The following is an 18,782-nucleotide window of genomic DNA, read 5'->3' as shown; positions in this document are numbered from 1 at the left end:
AAATACTTGCCTTATTCTAGATTCCAGGTTGAAATGATCAGTACTTTATTTTTTCAAAAAGAAAGAATACTTTAGATCCCACTGCAATTCCCTCACAAATCAAGTGCCATTATGTCAGGTAAAAGTGATAATGCCAGCATTTTCCTCAAACTCCTCATTATTTTTTTTCTCCCCAGTTATTTAAAACTCTTCAAACCTTTAATTCTGTGGGGTGGTATTTCCAACACTCCATACTTCAGAAAGTTTTGATCAAATTCAGTCCCTTCAAAGAGTGCAATTAACGAGGAGCAGACTGTTCAGTAACCTCTACTTGCAGCATTCAGAGCAGAGTTGCCATTTCCCAGGGAGGACCCATCCTGCCAGCAGGAAAACTCTGGCTCTTCTGTCCAATTCAATGCTGAAGTTGCAATACTGGAAATTCCAAAACAAAGGGATGCGTGAGGGTCCCAGGTAGTTCAAAGCACAGGCAAATCCTGAGAAGTTACAGCCACTGCAAATGGATTTTTGATGTCTAAACTCAATATTTGTCTCTATAGATGAAATAACTGGTTCCATTGCAGTAGTCTCTGCAGTAAGAGACATTCAACTACTGCTAAAGAGGAGACTGGCAACTGCAATTAATATGGCTTGCTTTCATTTCTGTTTCTTCCATTTCTATAAACTGTTGTGTGAAATGAAAGGTAAGGCTTTTCTAAGCTGGACAAGCACATTAAGAGGATATATAACATGTTATGGCCCTACCAGATCATTAAATTAGCACCCAGCTGCACAAATAATCATGGAAGAAACAGCACACAGAGTTTTAAAACTCTCACCTTTCAAGATTACCTTACTGGAAAGCTAAAGGGCACTTGCATTCCTCTAGTGAAACAGCAGCATTCAATTACTCAGTGGATTTTACAGCAGGGATGACTTGCCCTGCAAAATTTAAAGCAACACATTGACATAATTCTTACAGTTTGGAGAATATAATGATTAAAAATAATACAATATTAATCTTTTCACCTTGTTCTCATCACCCCAGCAGAGAACAGGTCAAAGAATCCCAGATTGCAAAAGTAATAAAATTCCCATATACCTGTATATTTTCTTGTAATTTTTTGTACAGTTAAAGAAGTACAGAAGATAAATGCACATTTCTAGTGACTAAATGGAGCCTAATTACTTTTAGCCTCACTTGCTGATAGACAAAATGTTACGTTTGGATCAGAAATGAAGTACCTGGACACCTTTTGGTTTCATCTGACATTCATGTCTACCAACAGCACATGAATTCCACATTTTAAACCTGAAGTAACTCCAAAATTCATTGTTCCTTCCTGCACAGCCATGAGAGTTACCCCACAAAGCAGCAAGCCTTTGCTGCTTTAAAGCTTTATTATCAGTTCTGGATGCAGAATTACATACTAAGGCCCATCCAACAGCAAAGAACATCTTCACACCAGGTTGAAAGAAGCACCCCAGCCTTCCGCACCCTGTTCTTCAGATGTCCACCCCAGGACCTGACAAAAGCACTTGCACAGAAGCAGGGAAGTGTTTGTGGCAGCAGCTGCATCCCAAGAAAACACGACGTGCATACTATGAAAACACCATTTGCAAATAGAACAATCCTTCCCCACATTCACTCTAGACAAGTATTTTTTAACAAGGTCAACAAAAGCAATGTACTTCTTTCTGTCTCATTAAGACCCCAATTAAATTACAGGAAATGCATTCCCTTTTCTGAAGCTTTGGCAGATATCCACCTTCTAGGGGACCTCCAGAAACAAGGTGGTGCTACTTCTGGAGGACACAAGAGCTCACATGCTGCAGAGACAAGCACCAATCCTTACACAGACACACAGCAGCCAAACCACATGCTTCTTGGAGCAGATAAGGTGGATGGAATAACCTTGTCCTTCCTGCTGACAGACAAGCTCAGGGTTTGGCAAGAGCTTTAACCACGCAACGTTCCTACAGTGGAGCTTCCCAGGGCACAGGCAGAGAAGAGACCAGGGAATAGGATGCTGCCAGCTCTCTGTATGTGGGCTTTCAGATCCCTTCCCCCAGAGCTGAGTCACTCAGATCATACATTTTAAACCTTAGCTTCCCAGTTACTATAACAACTTAATGGATTTCTTCTTGATGTTATTAATTACATTCCATTTAATCTGTTCATACAGGATTTGGGGGGAAGGCACTATATGATAGCTTCTCTTCTCCTTTCAAAAGGCTTTTACATCCCTAACTTGTTCCAAGACTCAGGTGCTCCCCTCCATAAATCCCCTTCCACTGAGATAAGGAAATGCTCTTATTCCTTCCTTTGAAAATTCAGAACAGAAGGAAATGGTCTGTTGGGGCTTTTTGGGGTTTGTTTGTTGTTCTTTTTTTCTGAAATCAAATAAGATCATAGAATCATCAAGGTTGGAAGGGACCTTAAAGATCACCAACCTCCAACCCCCCTGCCAGGAGCAGGGAACCACTAGATCAGGCTGCACAAAACCTCATCCAACCTGGCCTTAAAAACCTCCAGGGATGGGGCATCAACAACCTCCCTGGGCAACCAAGATGCCCAAAATAAATCTGCAAAAGATGTATCTTCAGCTGTGTCCCTACATGGTGCACAGAACAGCTTGCAGCCTGGCTGGAAGTGGCATTTATAATACATCCTAGAAGAGAAAGACTGAGCATTTTGCAAGCAAAACTACCGAGAGGCCAAGCAAAGAAGCAGTCAGAATCTAATTTATTAGGTCCACATCTCACAGCCTCAGGGTATCAGCAGGCAAAGTATCAACCTCTGCTGCTGGAAATAGCAGGAAAATGCAAGAAATCAGATGTGAATCCAAACGTCCAGCAGTGTTGCAGTGTGCAGAATTAGCCCCCTGCCTTTCCCTGTCTCAGCTTGGGAGCTGGAGATCACAAGTGCCAACTCTACCCAACAGCACAGAAACAGAGAAGAAAAGCAAAGACTTTGCTTCCCTGGGCAGAGCTACAGGATGGGCAGGACAGGCAAGTTTCCTCACCAGGGCTGCAGCAGGGAAGGAGGACGCTTGCCTGCTCCATTCCTGCAGGGAAAACAGCTCCTACCATTCAGACCTGCACACAAGATGACTGCCAGCTGTTTTGAGATGACAGGCTGGAAAAGGCCAATACAATATCACTTCATACATTTATTTTTGCAAAAATGTCATCGTTTGTGTTGGAAGGGACCCTGAAGATCATCTCACTCCAATCCATCTGCCACAGGCAGGGACACCTCCCAGCAGCCCAGGCTGCTCCAAGCCCCATCCAACCTGCCCTTCAACACTGCCAGGGATGGGGCAGCCACAGCTTTCCTGGGCAGCCTGGGCCAGGGTCTCACCACCCTCACAGCAAAGAATTTCTTCCTAAGGTCTAACTAACCTAAGTCTATCCTCTTCCAACTTCAAACCATTCCCCCTTGTCCTCTCACTCCCCGCCCTTGTCCCAAGTCCCTCCCCAGCTTTCCTGGAGCCCCTTCAGGCACTGGAAGCTGCTCTAAGGTCTCCCCAGAGCCTTCTTCTCCAGGCTGAACAGCCTCAGCTCTCTCAGCCTGTCTTCATGTCTAGTACTTAAAGAAAAAGCAGTCCTACTGGAAAGGGCCAAACCATAAGTAGAGAGACAACTGGGAGCAACAGAGAACCTGAACTTTGTACAGCCTGAAGGATGTGGGAATGAAGCATTCCCACTGCTTTCTCCATTTAATGTACCCATTTTAGCTGCAGAGTGTGGATCTGCACTCATCTGCAGAACCATCACCACACAGCACCCAGGATAATTTTAACCCCACAGACATATGGAGAACACTCCTTTCACCCTCCTCTGCAGGAAAGGGGAAGATGATCCGAGCCTACAGTCTTGCAACAGAGAAAAAAATTCTTCTCCAGATATTTTAAATTTTTAAAAATTATGGAAACTATTATTATAGTTGCTTATTTACAGTGTAAAAACATGCACTACTTTTTACTCACCCATTATGCACTGATAAATACAAGAACACAGAGGGAACAAATTTTTGCCACTTCCAGTTTGTTTTTTTATTTCAAGCAACTAATTTCCATTAATTGAATTACTCTGATTACAAAGTGCAGTTGTTAGACACCTACAAGTAGCCTTTTAAAACCTATCATTGTAACCACACTTTAAGAAAAATAAAGTCCAAGTGTGAAGTAAAACCCAGAGGGAGGCTGCTGTGTGTGCCACAGGACTGCACTTCACAGAATTAATCCAGGTGCTGCTTTTTTTGCTCCCAGAGACACAATATCAATAACAAACACCAAAATAGGTTTGGTTTCCTGAAAAGCATAAGCTTTCTGGAAAAAAAGATACTGTTTTATACAACCACAAAGTAACTGGTACAAATGTAGAAAGAGAACGAAAGTGCTGGGGATTAAAAGAGCTCTGGATCAGCATTGGGAATAATGACCAAACATTTATCCAGAAGCACTGGAGATGGGACTGCCAGGGCTCTGGGAAGAAGCAGGTTAAGACGGTTTTATAACTATCACTTGTGGTTTTTCAAATCCACAGCTAATCTGCAGACTGGAAAGATCTGCACTGCTCCATGCCTTTCAATACTGAGAGGGGGCCTATGAGAAAGATGGGAAAAAACTTTTCAGCAGAGCCTCTGGTGACAGGACAAGGGGTGATGCCTTTAGACTCACAGAATCATCCTTTTTGGAAGGGGCCTTGAAGATCATCAAGTCCAACCATAACCTAAATCCCCCTACCATAACCTAACTTACCCATTCAGTGCTTAAATCACATCAGTGTTTTAAACTGAAAGAGGGGAGATTCAGATTAGATATTAGGAAGAAAATCTTTACACTGAGGGGGGGTGAGACACTGGCATAGTTTGCCCAGAAGGGTGGTTGAAGCCCCATTCCCAGGAGACATTCAAGGCTGGGTTGGATGGGGCTTGGAGTGACCTGAGCTAGTTGAAGATGCCCCTGGACACTGCAGGGGGCTGGACCAGATGACCTTTCAAGGTTTCTTCCAACCTGAACCACTCCATGATTCCATAAGGTGCTGAGCAGAAGTCCAGCAGTGCTGCAGGTGTGGCAAAGCCCTGCCCCAGTGCCAGGCAAGCAGCAGCCACCTCCCAGTGCACATTCCTCCATCAATCCTGCCTGGGACCCACCTCTTAAAGAGCACTGAAAAAACAAATGCAAAGCTCTGCAACTGCCCAGCCTGCTCCATGCAAGCAAATATTCAGAAGTGGAGACAGGACCCAGCAGCTCTGATGTAGAGGCTCCCACCTCAGCTCACCATTTCCTCACTGGTTTTACATTGCTATACTGGGAAGCAAGTGCTGGTGCCAACCAACATGCAGGTCTGATCCATTAGGCAGCCACAAGACCTACCAAATTAAGCAGCAATTAGACATCTCTGCAGAGTGAAACGGAAAAAGCCATGGTTGCTCCAGGGATTGCACCCCACTGCAGTCAGTCAGCCACTGAAGGATGGGAATCAGAAGGGCAGTTTCTCCTGGGGGCTGGTTGCAAAGGCTTGCTCTGAGGCACTCAAGCCCAGCACAGAAGCTTCCCAAAAGATGAGTGCTACAGGAGGAACATCACTGCCACCACCCTGAAGTGGAGCAGAAGAGGAGCATGTGCACTTCTGCTGATGAAGAGGCTTCTGGAAGTATAAGCCCTTCCATGGAGAAAAGTTTGGAATGATGTCTCCTGCTTGTTCAGTTATGTATAAATAAAACAGTGCTCACGAAGAAATAAAAATGCAGCTAGCACCAATTCCTCCTGGTAACAAGATCAGCAAGCAAACTTCACAACAGGAACACCTCAGGTCAAAGAAGAGAATATTTAATCTAGAAAAATCGATCAAAGATTTTTACTGATGTGCACAAAGTCAACAGCAGTTTGCTGAGGGCTAAGTTACTGGGGTTTATTGTAAAGCTTCTCCATTTTTTATAGAATGGTTTATGTTGGAAGGGACCTAGATGATCACCTAGTTCCAACCCCCCTGCAAGGGCAGGGACACCTGCCTCTACACCAGGTTGCACAAAGCCCTGTCCAGCCTGGCTGTGAACACCTCCAGGGAGGTCTTCACCTTACCTTTTGCTTCCCAAGTAGTTCCTAACTTTTACCACACATAACTGAATCAGGAGGAATTCATTTCATTACAGCTACATTACAGGGCAGGAGTCTTGCACCAGAACATGTCTCTTTCTTCTTCCTTCTACTTAGCTACTTGTCAGTGACCTGACTATTTTTAAAAAAGAAAAAACATGGTTTTCTGTCAATGTACCAACAGGCTCCAGAAGAAAACTAAGCATTAGGTAAACAAGTATTTATTTTTATAGTACTTAAGTCTGACTTCATTTGAAAACTAACTGGTTCTTGCCTGAGTAAATGCATTTAAAGTCTTCCATTTGTATTGGAATCAATTCAGTGATCCACAAAAAGCCTGGAAAAAAAAAAGCCCTCCTCCAAAAATGACAGAATTTAATAAAAATGGATGAAACGTGGAAAAAAGCACCCAGACCCAATTCACAGACAGACATGGGGGAACAATGGACACATGGGAAGTAGCACATCGACCCTTTAACAGTATGGACAGGGGATTGCAGGATTTTCAGGATATGCTGAAAGCAAATGAAAAGCTCAGAATGAGAAAAGATCACCAGCTTCATAAAAGTGCCAGGCTGCCAATCATCCTGCTGATCCCAGCACTCCTCCTGTGTTCATGGGTTTCATACAGAAGTCTCCAAGTTACATAGATACATTATTTGTTGGGAAAGTGCAGTGAAGAGGGGTTCCAGTAGGTATTTCTGAATGAATTCTAGAAAAGGAGATGCAAAATTGAGACCAAGGAAAGACAGAAGGAAAAAACACCAACAAAACCAAGGTGTATTTGTTTCTCTCAACCTTTGCCAACCTCACCACTCAGGCTCCTTCTAGGACTTTCAAGGATGACAATGCTGGGACAGGCTTCCTGGTCTCCTCTGAGGATCTCAGAATATAACAGCCTAGATAACCTGAGTTTTCTCCAGCAGGAAGAGAAGCACTTCTGGCAGAAATTATCATCTGAATCTGAACTCTCAAAATAACACTTAACCTCCCGCTTCTAAATGTTCTCCATCTCCCACCCAAGCCTGTCTGGTGTTCCTGTGAACCTGAAACCCCACCAGCCACTCTCAGATGAAAAAAGCAGAAAGTTGTGTTATTTCAGTGACGATTTCCCAAGCTGTTGCCTCGAGTGATTCCAAATGTTATATGTGGATGCCTTTTCTTCGAGTGGAATGACCAAAATAGGCAGCAGTGGGTTTAGCTCTTGCACCACAGCCAGGCACCGTGAGATTCATGATTAGTATTCCTGAGCATCCTGAGAAGATGCTTTTCTTTGAACAGAATCCCATCAAACAGAGCAGCTTCACCCTGAAGGTTTCCATATGGTTTATACTTATTTTCTTCTCAAGAGCTCTTGTGAGGTTGGATCATCTTCTGTTTCTTATTTGGGCTCCTAGTTTCAGAAATGGCGACTACCCAGGATTAATCATTTCAGGTTCCTGTCTTCCTGAAGTTCCTGTTTCCACTATTTATAAGCACTCTTCAAGAATACCCCTGTTGCAAGGAGCTCTGCTCCAGATTTATCTTTCACATTTAACAAGTGCTTTGGGAATGTCAGAGGTGGGGTTTTTTTTGGTACTGTTTATTTGAGTGGTGTGCAGCCTATTGCTTCCTCAAGCAATTACTGAATTACAAAAGCATGAATGAAACAAAAATCAATTGCAAGAATCTATCATTCAACCTGAGCATAGTGCTGTTCCTTCAGCCAGTGGTGCTGTTCCTTCAACCAATGCTCTGAAGCATTTTATTCACCTGGTGGCAAAAAAAGCATTCAGTCCACATCAATCTGAATCACTCCAATGTTCAGCTTTCTTTAGCAACAAGAAGGTTAGGGAAGGTTCTCCCCATCAAGGGCAATTTCTGCCTTTTTTCTCGACACTTCATGGTTTATGGCCCCAAACAGATTCTTACAGTGGAAAGACACAGCAATTCCAACAAGTCCCAGACTTCTTGTAGGTTGCAGTCACTTGGATTAGTTTCCAGAAGTAAACACTGCTTCTTGTGTCAGTGGCACCTGAGTTCACTCAGAACCCCAGGCAAAAACAAAAATGAAAATATCATGGTTGTTTATTCCATCAAAGGAAAGGGTCGACTTGTTGTTTACAAGTTTAAGAACACTGTTATCAAAGAAAAACATCTAAAAGAAGACCGAGCAGAAAATCCTGGCGTTGAGCTCTGGCTCTGTCTTTTGCAGCTTCCCTGAGGTACTTCTGTCTGTAACGAACAACAACCTCAGCAGAATATTGCCTCCAACAATGCCAACAGGTCAGGTTTCTTCCTAGGTTTAGGAGAGCAGAGATTACTTCTCTTCCAGACATGACCTGCAAACCCACCCTGCGGCATCAGCTTCTTAGCAGCTCCCCACTCTGACATCCTTGCCCAGCTCTCTAGTCTTCAAGAGCATATCGATTCCTTGAATCTATTTGAGATGACCCCTCTTTTCCCTTCTCTCTCTACTTCACTTGTAGAACACATCTCCTGCTCTGTGCTTTTGCAAAAAATGCCTTGAATACCTTGTGCAAAATAACTCTTCCATTGCAAACATCACACCAACAATCCCTGCCCTAGTTTGGGCAAGTCAAAAGGTATTTGATAGAAAAAAGGTATTAATACCTGCTGCTCTGCGATCCTTTCAGCCAACCTTTTATTACCTGTTATGTATTAACTGTAACCATTCTAGTTCTGCAGCTGCTCACCAACACTTCGTGCTTGGAAGGCATATGTTTCACCACAAATAGCTGCTGTTCCCTGAAAAATCTGCTGCTTATAATCAGGTCAAAAGCAGGGTATTATCAGCTGTGCTGCAAATAATTAGAGAGCAAATGAGTACACTTTAACTGTTTAGCAGCTAAGTCAGGTCAATTTAATGCTCCCAACAGGCAGCTGTTTGCAAGGGGACTGTATTTCAGCCACTGACATTCAAAGTATTTCTCAAAAATGGCATCTAATAGTTTGCAAGTTTGTGTTCCTGTTGAAACGTAGCCAAGACCTTCAACATAACTCAAAATCACTGAGGAGGCTTCCCACCCTTTTCCAGGAATCCCTCACAACATTCCAAGAAACAACCATCAGTCACCTCAACCTCTCTGATACATTGCAAAGGATCCCAGTGGCTTCTGCTGCTTTCCTACTATCAGAAATTCATTTAACAGATGATGAAGTACATCATGCACTGAAATACTGGTATTTCCTCCAATTACCTACAATCCACAGTGAAAAGAGAATTGCTGAAAGATTTCGTGGTAAAACCAACAGCAAAATAACAGAGGCTTTCAGCCACCTGAGAAGGAAATGTCCTCTGAATTAACTAGTGTTTCAGTTAGAAGCTTAAAAAGCCTGAGCCAGCTTAGTGCTTACATTTTCAGAGAATGGAACGCAAAGAGAGGGGAAAATACCTCTGAAGAGTAGTAATAAGGATTTAAAGTCTTCAGTGATGCAAAAATTCATTAAGCTTGCAGCTCTTTCTGATCAAGTTCATCTTTCCTGTAAGTGCCCAGGCAGGACACTCCTTGGACTCTGGCTTCCCCAAGACAGCCCCCAGGGCCTGGTGTGACAGAGCCTCAGATGTAGGGCACATCAGAGCCCATCAGAAGACATTTGCCTACTCAGCTCCAGCCATCACAGTTTAAGGACAATAACTTGGCACATTTCTTTGGTGTGTCAGCTGCTCCCATTTCCAAATCCAAGCTCAGAAACTCAGCCCTGTCCCTGGCTGTAACAAGACTTACCCCTCAAGGCATTTCCCCCTGTTAGTATCAGCCCTTATTGGTATTACAGAATGAAGTGGCCATCAACCCACAGCTTGCCAATGCCCAGCCCTCATTTTAGTCACACTACTCCATCTAGCATCTCCACACCTGGAGAAAAAAAACTCCTCAGCTGGTGAGATATCTCATCCCTTTTTACACCATGTTGCACTGAACTCTCAGCTCCTTCCACCCCACCAGAATCTACTGTAGCTTCACCTGAGCCCACAGTGACACTGTATCACCCACCCACACTATCCTGAGCCCAGCCAAATCAAATCTAGCCTCATTTCCCTCCCCCACAGCCCATCACAAACCATTTGTTTGTGCTGGCACCATCTCTCACCCGTCTCTCAACTCTAACAATTTAACAGTAAAGATGTTCAGCCCATAAGGTACCAAGCTTTATAATTCTATCCCAAATACACTACCTTTTTCTATACAAAATAACCTTTGGTCTACACTGTCCCAGTTCTCCACCTACGTTTTCAGTACCACCAAGATTGTCCTTATTTCTTCAGGCCCTGAACCTGCCCAAACCCCTCCAGATTTATATTTGTCACAGCTCCCCTACCAACAGCAAGAACCCTGCTTGTCATAGAAATATTATCAGTGTCCAACCTAATAATGCCTCCCCCAATATGGGACATCTTCCCTCCTGGTCACCTCTCAGTAGCTTGAAGGAGGCAGTCAAATGCCCTCATGTGAACAAAGCCCAGGACACAGCTTTTGGTTACACTCCTCTCCTCATTCCCCACTGGAGAAAAACATATAACACTCCTCTCTTGGCTTTCAAAGAAGACAGAACACTCAGGAGAGAGAGATGGATGGAGGGGAAAAAATCCCAAAAACCACACCGAGACAGAAAGAAATGGGAGAAGCAAAGACAACTACAGGGGAAATTCCCAGATCTTCTTCCCCTGCCTTATTAATAAAACAAACAGTTTGTTAAGTGCACAAACATGGGGAAGTGCCAGGCTCAGAGTGCACATGTGCACTTAGAGAATTACACTTTTTAAGCATCTGAATAGCCACAGATCTAATCCACCCTCATCCCCTAATCTATTTTCTCATCACTGCTGGTAAGGCCAGATGCTCCAACCCAAGTGCAAGAAATTCCCCTGTAGGCAGGCACAGAATAATCTGCTCTCCTGGAAAGTTTCTCAGAGAGGGGGGGCTTGAGCTATGAACAGTAACCATTTACATCTTTCCTACAGCTCCCCAAAATTGTCCTTTCAGTATCTGTAAAGTCTTCCATACTTCTGTGATCTACAGAAATTATGACAGACATTTGAAGCCAAGGTCTGTGCTTCAAAAATGCTCGTGCCTTACGTATTTAATGAAAAGAATAAAATGAATAGTATTGGATTTTTCAATTTCACTCCATGCCTGCTTGCTCTTGTGTGGTCTGACCACGAAATAGGTTCTCAACTGACCTTCTTTGTACCATTCATCATACTCTTAATACATTCACCTGAATAAGGGATGTACTGTGTGACTATCAGAGAGGTAAAGGCACTTAGGGCTGACAGATAAACAGAACCAAAGGCATTTTATACTCCCAGAACACAGAAACAGGCCCTTCACACGTGTTTTTAGCAAGCAACGTGATACTATCAATTTGTTCTTGTATAGTAAAAAAAAAGTTATTACAGCTGAAAGCTATTTTCATAATTAAAGAAACTCAGCTAAAATGTTTTACCTAAAACCAGCTAAATAACCAGTCATCTGCATTGCCTGAAACCAAAACATTGCAGCAGCAAGAGTCTGAAAGTGAAGCTGACAAATTATTTTAATTCTCTACACTAAGAGAAAAGCAGGGGGGTGGGGGAAACAGAGCATGAGTAGGAACATCAGATTAATATCCTTTTTCTTAAGAAGAATATACGTAGACAGACATTCCTTCTCAACAGCCTCCAAGTTTAGGGGAGTTCTTTCCCGTTGTCATTCATTCTATGCCTTTCTAATATATTTTTTTTCCATCTGTTACTGCTATATTTATCCTCCTGCCATCATTGTACAATTTCATTTACTGATGGAAACAGTGTAAAGATTTCCATGCTTCATTTTCTGCATAATAGGCATTTAATTTAAACAAATAATGGTATCTCTACACAACCATTTTCACAGAATCATAGAATGGTTTGAGTTGGATGGGACCTTGAAGATCATCTAGATCTAACCCCCCCACAGGGGCAGGGACACCTCCCAGCAGCCCAGGCTGCTCCAAGCCCCATCCAACCTGCCCTTCAACACTGCCAGGGATGGGGCAGCCACAGCTTCCCTGGGCAACCTGGGCCAGGGTCTCCCCATCCAATTTTATCACTGTTTTTATCAATGCATAAGAACAATCCACATCTGCAGCTGGCATCGCTTGGGTCACTCCAGGGCAGGGCTGTTTGGGTAAAACAAATCCTCCAAAGCTTAAAATTGCCATTTTAGGAAGGATTTTACAAATGTATCCGTGGCAATCCATTTCAAATATGGAAGCTGAAGATAGGTGATTGTAACAACTTTTTAAACAGGACTACTGTTACCAGAGACAATTTGTCAGCTAATCTGTGCTAAGCTTTCTGATAGATAAGTCAGCCTCTAGAGTAAGGATTTAAATGGTGAATAAGGAGAGGCCTCCATGAGAGGTGGAAAGAGCTGGGAAGTAAGTACAGGGGTGGCTGGGGAAGAAGAGGAAGGTCTGGGACACAAAGCTGCTAAAGCTGGGTAGAGGGGCTGGAGAGTGCCTGGAAAAGTGAGAAGAAAGACAGAAACAAAGCAGCACAACTCCCTGTGGCACTTTTGTGGTACCTCAGGGCAGCAAGAGAGGAAGCAGCAGCAGAAGCTAATGATTGTGTTCAGCATGGGTAGAACAACAGGCATGGAAAATGGTTTGGACAGCGAGATTTTCATCAAATATACAAAGAGTCATCCTGATCCAAAAGTAACTACAACGCAGGAAAGCACAGGAACCAGGAAGTACAAACATCATTGAACAGTTTTTGCAACCCAGTTTTTTGGGTATTTTCAGGAGGTAAGACCCTATTTACTACCAGAAAATGAGAAAAGGGTCCTAACTACACATATCAATAGCATGGGGTCAGGGTTTGGTTTACTGCATATCTCCATGACACAGGGCAGATTTGGCTTCATTTTTGGATGCAAACTCAACCAATATCTGGCTCTGGAAGAAGCAGCTAATGAGGCTGAATATTTTATTTCAGTTGCATATTTAAACACTACATTAAAAACAGCTTACAGGAATCTAAGGTGTCCAAAGATGGGAATGAAGTAAGATACAAGGTACTTGGAGTACCTGAGCAGGGGCATGGAAGCATTAAAATAGGTTAGATAGCAGGAGAAACACGTAATGACTATGAATAATCTGCTATATGCAGCCAGTATACTTAATAGTGTACTAGGAAAGCACTCTTTGTACTAAAGAGCTTTAGATGCTAGATGATTTATAAATCAGAGATTTGTTTACAATCTGGCCACCATCTCTGGAGCCGGTAGCGAGGGACTCGGCAAACGAGCCTCTCTCTCAAAGTGGGACAAAAAGTTCTCTGTTTCCTTGGACTTCAAACGTGCAAACGCAGTTGTTCAGCTTTTCCACTGCCCCTTCCTCTGGACGTCAGAATTTCAGGAGAAAAAAAACACAAACATGAAAAGCACTGTATGAAACCTGACGTTAAGGTCACTTACAAATCTCTCAGGAGCTCTCTTCAGCGCAGGTGACCTGCTGGGCCATTCTCCTCTTGCAGCAGACACCAAGCACCACACAAAACAACTCCTTGCCTCCATGGCTACGTTCCACCCCAAGGGACCTCGACTAAATAACTCGCTGCCTGTCGGAGCCAACGGATCCCTCCCCAACCTCCACCCAAGGCAGTGAGAGGGGGCCCCCCCTCTCCTTCACAGCACCCCACGGCCTCACAGGCAGCTGTTGCCTCAGAAGCAACACAGAGGAAACGCTCAACTTCCAGACCCTCTCCCTAACTCACCACTCCCACCAGGCACCCAACTGAGGAGAATCAGAACAAACAAACAGGCTCCAGACCCACACGTTGGCGAAGGCTGGAAGGGAAAGCGTCACCATGAAACGAGCACGGGGAAGGCTGACCCCACCAGAAGTCAAGGAGGACGTGGGTGGCTCTGGAGGTCCAGCCAAGCCCCGGCCTGCTCCGGAGGCAGAGGAGGGCACCGCATCCCCCAGCCCAAAGCTGCGCTGCCCCCGGGCACACCCTGACACCAAACGCGACTGCAGGGGGGCCAGAAGGAAAGGGCCATTCCAACAGCCATTTAGGAGGGGGGTGGGGAAAAAAAAAAAGGCAATCTCATTATTTTTAAAGCCAACAATTAAAGTGCACCTTTGGAAAACCACGAAACCCCCCCTATTATTTATTTTTTTTATTATTTTCCCCCCTGCGAACCACCAGCTCCTGACGCCGTGTGATCCAACACGGCAAAACTTAAGGAAACCAGCGAAACAACCCACAAGTGAGGAGGATGCTTTCCCGGGTCACACCCGCCGCGCGCAGGTGGCGATGCCGCCCTCCCTGGCGAGCCCCGGGCACGCAGCGGCTGCCGGCCCTGCGGGACCCCTCCCCGGGCCCCCGGGACCCCCTCCCCGGGCCCCCCGCCACCCGCACCCCCGGGCCCCCCGCCTGCCGGCCCCGGAGAGCGGCTGCCGGGGCCTGGGACGGCGGCCCCCGCACCCCCAGCAGAGCCGCGGGGCAGCCCGGCCGCGCTGCGGGGCGGCGGGCAGGGAGGGCAGCGCTTACCTTGCGGGCAGCCCCGTGCCGAGCCGAGCCGTGCCGTGCGGGGGCTGTGCGGCAGGCTCCCCGGCAGCCCCGCTGCTCAGCGCTGCATGGCTCCGCCGCTCTCCTCAGCCGGCACCGGCAATGGCAGCGGCGGCAGGGCGGCCCAGCGGCCGGGGCCAGCACCGGCCGGGGCTGCAGCAGCAGCAGCAGCAGCGATCCGGCCGCTCCCCGCGCCGGCGGGAGGCAGCGGCGCCGTCCCTGCGGGCGCGGGGCGGGCTCGCTCCGCGTCCCGCGCCTCCCGCTCCCCGCCCGCCCCAGGAGGGGCGGCCCCAGGGCGGCCGGCAGCCCCCGCAGCCCCCCCCAGGAGCCCTTCGGCCCTGCCCGGGCCCAGCGGGAGCGGGGAGGTGCGGAGCAGCCCGCCGTGGCCAGCGGAGGTGGGCGCCGAGGGCAGGTCTGCCGCAAGCGCCCCGGCACGGCAGCAGGAAGGCGATTTTATCGTGGCATCCGTAGGAGCCGAGCAGGAGAGGAAGCAGCTCTCGTGGTCCTTCGAGGACCCGCTCTTGGAAGCATCGCCCCCCAGCCCCGGCGGGGGGGGGGCGGATGGAGCGGAGGAGCCCCCCAGCCCCGGCGGGGGGGGGGGGGATGGAGCGGACGAGCCCCCCAGCCCCGGCGGGGGGGGGGGGGGATGGAGCGGACGAGCCCCCCAGCCCCGGCGGGGGGGGGGGGGATGGAGCGGACGAGCCCCCCCAGCCCCGGCGGGGGGGGGGGGATGGAGCGGACGAGCCCCCCCAGCCCCGGCGGGGGGGGGGGGGATGGAGCGGACGAGCCCCCCAGCCCCGGCGGGGGGCTCGTCGCTGCACCCCTGGAGCCCCAGCCCAGCCCCTGGCACGGCCAGGGGGTCTCCCTGCCCTCTGCCGCAGCCGCTGGCTGCTCACACCACCCCCAGCCCCCCGGAGGTGCACGGTCAGGGTAACTCACTGGATGCGGCTGCGTTACGGGAGGAACTCGTGTTGGATCCGGACGGCGCTGCAAGATCTTCGGGTGTTTGACGCCTTTAGTGAAGGCCACGTTTCTGGAGGGCTGCTGTGGCTTGTATCTTAAAAGAGGAAGGTTCTAGTCTTCGCTGTTGAGGGGCAGCGTGTAAGAGGCTGAAAGAACCTGCTCCCAGAGCTCCCACAAACCTCAGAATCCAGAAAAAAGATAAGATTCATTCATTGTCAGACCTCTTGAATTCAGAGTTAAACTCCCTACTTGTGAATGACACACAAAGCCTTGATTTTTTTTTCCAGGGATTAATGGTTACAGCCTCTGAAAGCTGAACAGAAGGCTGCTGTGTTCTAATTCTTGCCCAAGTACCATCCTCATATCCCACAGACCATCCCAGCTCTTGATAAACCCAGTCTTTATGCAGTGCAGAACAATATTCAATGAAGGTTTTGTACCACATAACCATGGAGGAAAAAAATATTGTCTGTGAAGCTACTCAGCTGTGCTGTGGTAAAACTAAGAGTTAATAACTGCTTGATAGAGTTCTACTATATACAGAAATTGCTTTTCAGTATACACAAAAAAACCCCACAAAAGTTCAGTTTTCCCTTTCCCCCCAAATTAAGGCTAATTTATTTCTGGATATGTAGTGTTTAAAATTGTAAGATTAGTGGTAACAGGTGTAATTCAAATGATGACTTGGGGTACAGGCTATTTATTACCTCATCTTGCAAAGAAGGGCACAGCAGAAAGACTCCTTACGTGCATCAAGCTGTACTGCCAGAATGCTTTGTGTTCTGCCATTATCACTTACCACCTCATCCTTCACCAATAAATCACTATCAGGCATTTACTAGCCTATCAAGTCTAAGTCCCAAAAAAAAAAAGGAAGACTTGGGCCGTGCAAGCTGGGGATGGTTGTGTTTGCACCTGGACAGATACTGAGCTGCACCAGTGCACAGGCTTTCCCTGCCCCGAGCCTCAGGTAGAGAACACCTTCACTTTTGTCACGGGGAGAACAGGCTTTTGGGAGAGAATGAGGCACTCAGTTGTGTCCAGAAGAGGCAAGCTAGCCCAGCCCCAGATTTAGTCTGACCTTCTGTACTTCACAGGCCACAAAATATCATCAGTTTCCTCCTGCTGAGCATTGTGTGTTTGACTAAATCTTGCCTTCCGAAGTCACCCAGCCTGGGTCAGAAGGCAGGACAGGAGGCACCACTTAGTCTGTGCCTTGGGTTGCTCACTGATGACAATGAAGCATGAACACTCCAACTTGAGCTTGTCTGACTCCAGCTCTCAAACCGTGCTTCTCACGCCCTCCCCTGCTCCTCCAAAAACTTGCATGCTAATCCAGTCACTGCTTAAGCCGCTTTTTGATAAGTCAAGTAGCTCAAACTCTTCAAATTCATTACACATGTGGTGTTTTCTTCACTCCTCAAGCATTTTTACAAATTTTAGGTAGGCCTCAAAATATGCCAGTGCCTTTCACAAAATTTGGGCTGCAAAACCATTTGATGGCAAGCAGGAGCACAGAGTGAAAAACAAGATGGGGGTTTTTTTCCCACCTCCCTTTATGTGTAAGAAATCTGATCCAGGGCCTGGCATGCAAGGGTATGAAATACTGAAGCTCTCCAGTGAGGTCAGGTTCAGCAGTCCTTCCCTAGATTTTAGATTTAATCTGTGGTTAAGGCTGAGGTTGTTGAGTATGGAGCATTTGGGAGAGATGTCTCAACTCTAAGCACTGAACATCTCCAAGTTATGGCAGGACAAAGCCCTCAGGTGACTACAGGAAACCCTTATCTTCCAGACAGCAGTGACAGGAGAATTCAAATCTTGTTCCTAGTCCCCCACAGCCTTCAAGCAGCACATACTATCTTTTTAACTCCTTGGCAACAAGAAACATCAGTAATCCTGGTGGAGCCAACGACTCAAAGACTGACAGAGTTCCAAAGCCTGCTAACAGGCAGCAGAGCTTCACCCTGAGGAGAGGAGGACCTGGGCCCTCCTGCAGCAGCAGGCTCAGATGATCCTCCTCTCCTCACAGCTCTCTGGCTTTCTGACAGCCTCTTGGAAACTTGAATACTTGTAGCAAAGTCTGGCACAGGGAGGGTGAAATTAAGCAGCTCCTTACGGCTCACGCTGCAATGCATCCAAAAATGCTCCTGAGCTGCTGCCTGAACTTCCTCACCCTCCATGCAGTGAGCCCACCCTGGCCAAAGGCTGCCCAGAAGGGTGGAAGGTGTTGCTGACACCTTCAGGAAAGGCAGTCAGTGGAGGGATGGTGCAGCTTGGTGGTCAGACAGGAGAACTGTCTTTGAACCAAATCTGAGGATATGGAACAAATCAAGAAGTAAATATCAGTAGGAAACATGTCTCCAGTTACTGCTTCAATGTGAAGCAGGCATTTCTTGAGCTTTGCTTTCTCAATTATAAAAAAAATAGAGCAATGTGTACATTAAAGAGGATGGGGTAAAAGTCCCACTTATCAAAAGAGGATGCTATCACATCCATGTTTTCCTGAGGAAACAGGAAAAGATACCCTGGCAGATGTTAGTAATTTTGCTGAGTGTACTCAAATCTGATCAAAGTGGTAGGAGAGCTTGTACAGGACACAATAAATGGCTTCAGTGAGGACTGTCAAAACAGCCACAAGGAGAGATGCTTCCTGTTAAAACAGGAGTAAAAGCAAGTGTGTTTTGGATGAGGATGGCTGATGGGGGCAATGCTAGAATTAAGGGGAAGCAAAGGGGAGCACAGCCCTTACTCCTCTGCCAGAAGAGTTTTCTGTCTGTGAGGCAAAATTACTTCTCCCCCTGTCTCTGCTGGTTAGCTGGTTGGAGTTGCACCATGAAGGACATCACTGGCACAAAGGCTTCCTGGTTCCTGCAGCTCCTACACCCTCCACCACTCTCCCCCAACAGGCACTGCACACCAGAACTTCCACTGAGATGATGGTTCCTGTTTTGAGGTGTTTTGCACAATCTTCTGGGTTTGTTCTTGGTTTTTTTTGGGGGGGAGAAAAAACCAAGATTTCCTCTTTCCAGAGAAGATCAGGAGGAGATTTCTTGGTACTGCCAACACCAAGCAGAGAAGGCAGCCAGTACCTCCCCCCACAACTGTCATGTTTTCTCCCTGCCCTCAGTTCATCAAACCCAAATGGCTCTGTCACTTGTCTCCTCTTCCACAAAGGTTGTGGTGCCAGGAGAAGGAAT

The 18,782-nt window shown here is 46.8% G+C and overlaps 1 protein-coding gene across 1 annotated transcript in view; it reads right to left on the bottom strand.

Annotated features, from left to right (window-relative positions):
• The window catches only part of PDE4B (phosphodiesterase 4B), a 202,054-nt gene extending 187,414 nt beyond the window's left edge, over positions 1–14,640 (bottom strand). The window contains exon 1 of the mRNA XM_051625507.1: positions 14,605–14,640. The gene's annotated coding sequence lies outside the window, so the exon portion shown is untranslated. The remainder of the gene's footprint in view (positions 1–14,604) is intronic.
• Between the last annotated feature and the right edge of the window lie 4,142 nt (positions 14,641–18,782).

The sequence above is a fragment of the Apus apus genome, chromosome 7, assembly GCF_020740795.1.
Source record: "Apus apus isolate bApuApu2 chromosome 7, bApuApu2.pri.cur, whole genome shotgun sequence".
Classification (NCBI taxonomy): Eukaryota; Metazoa; Chordata; class Aves; order Apodiformes; family Apodidae; genus Apus; species Apus apus.
Note: the sequence above shows the minus strand (reverse complement) of the source record. Positions and strands in the feature narration are given on the sequence as shown.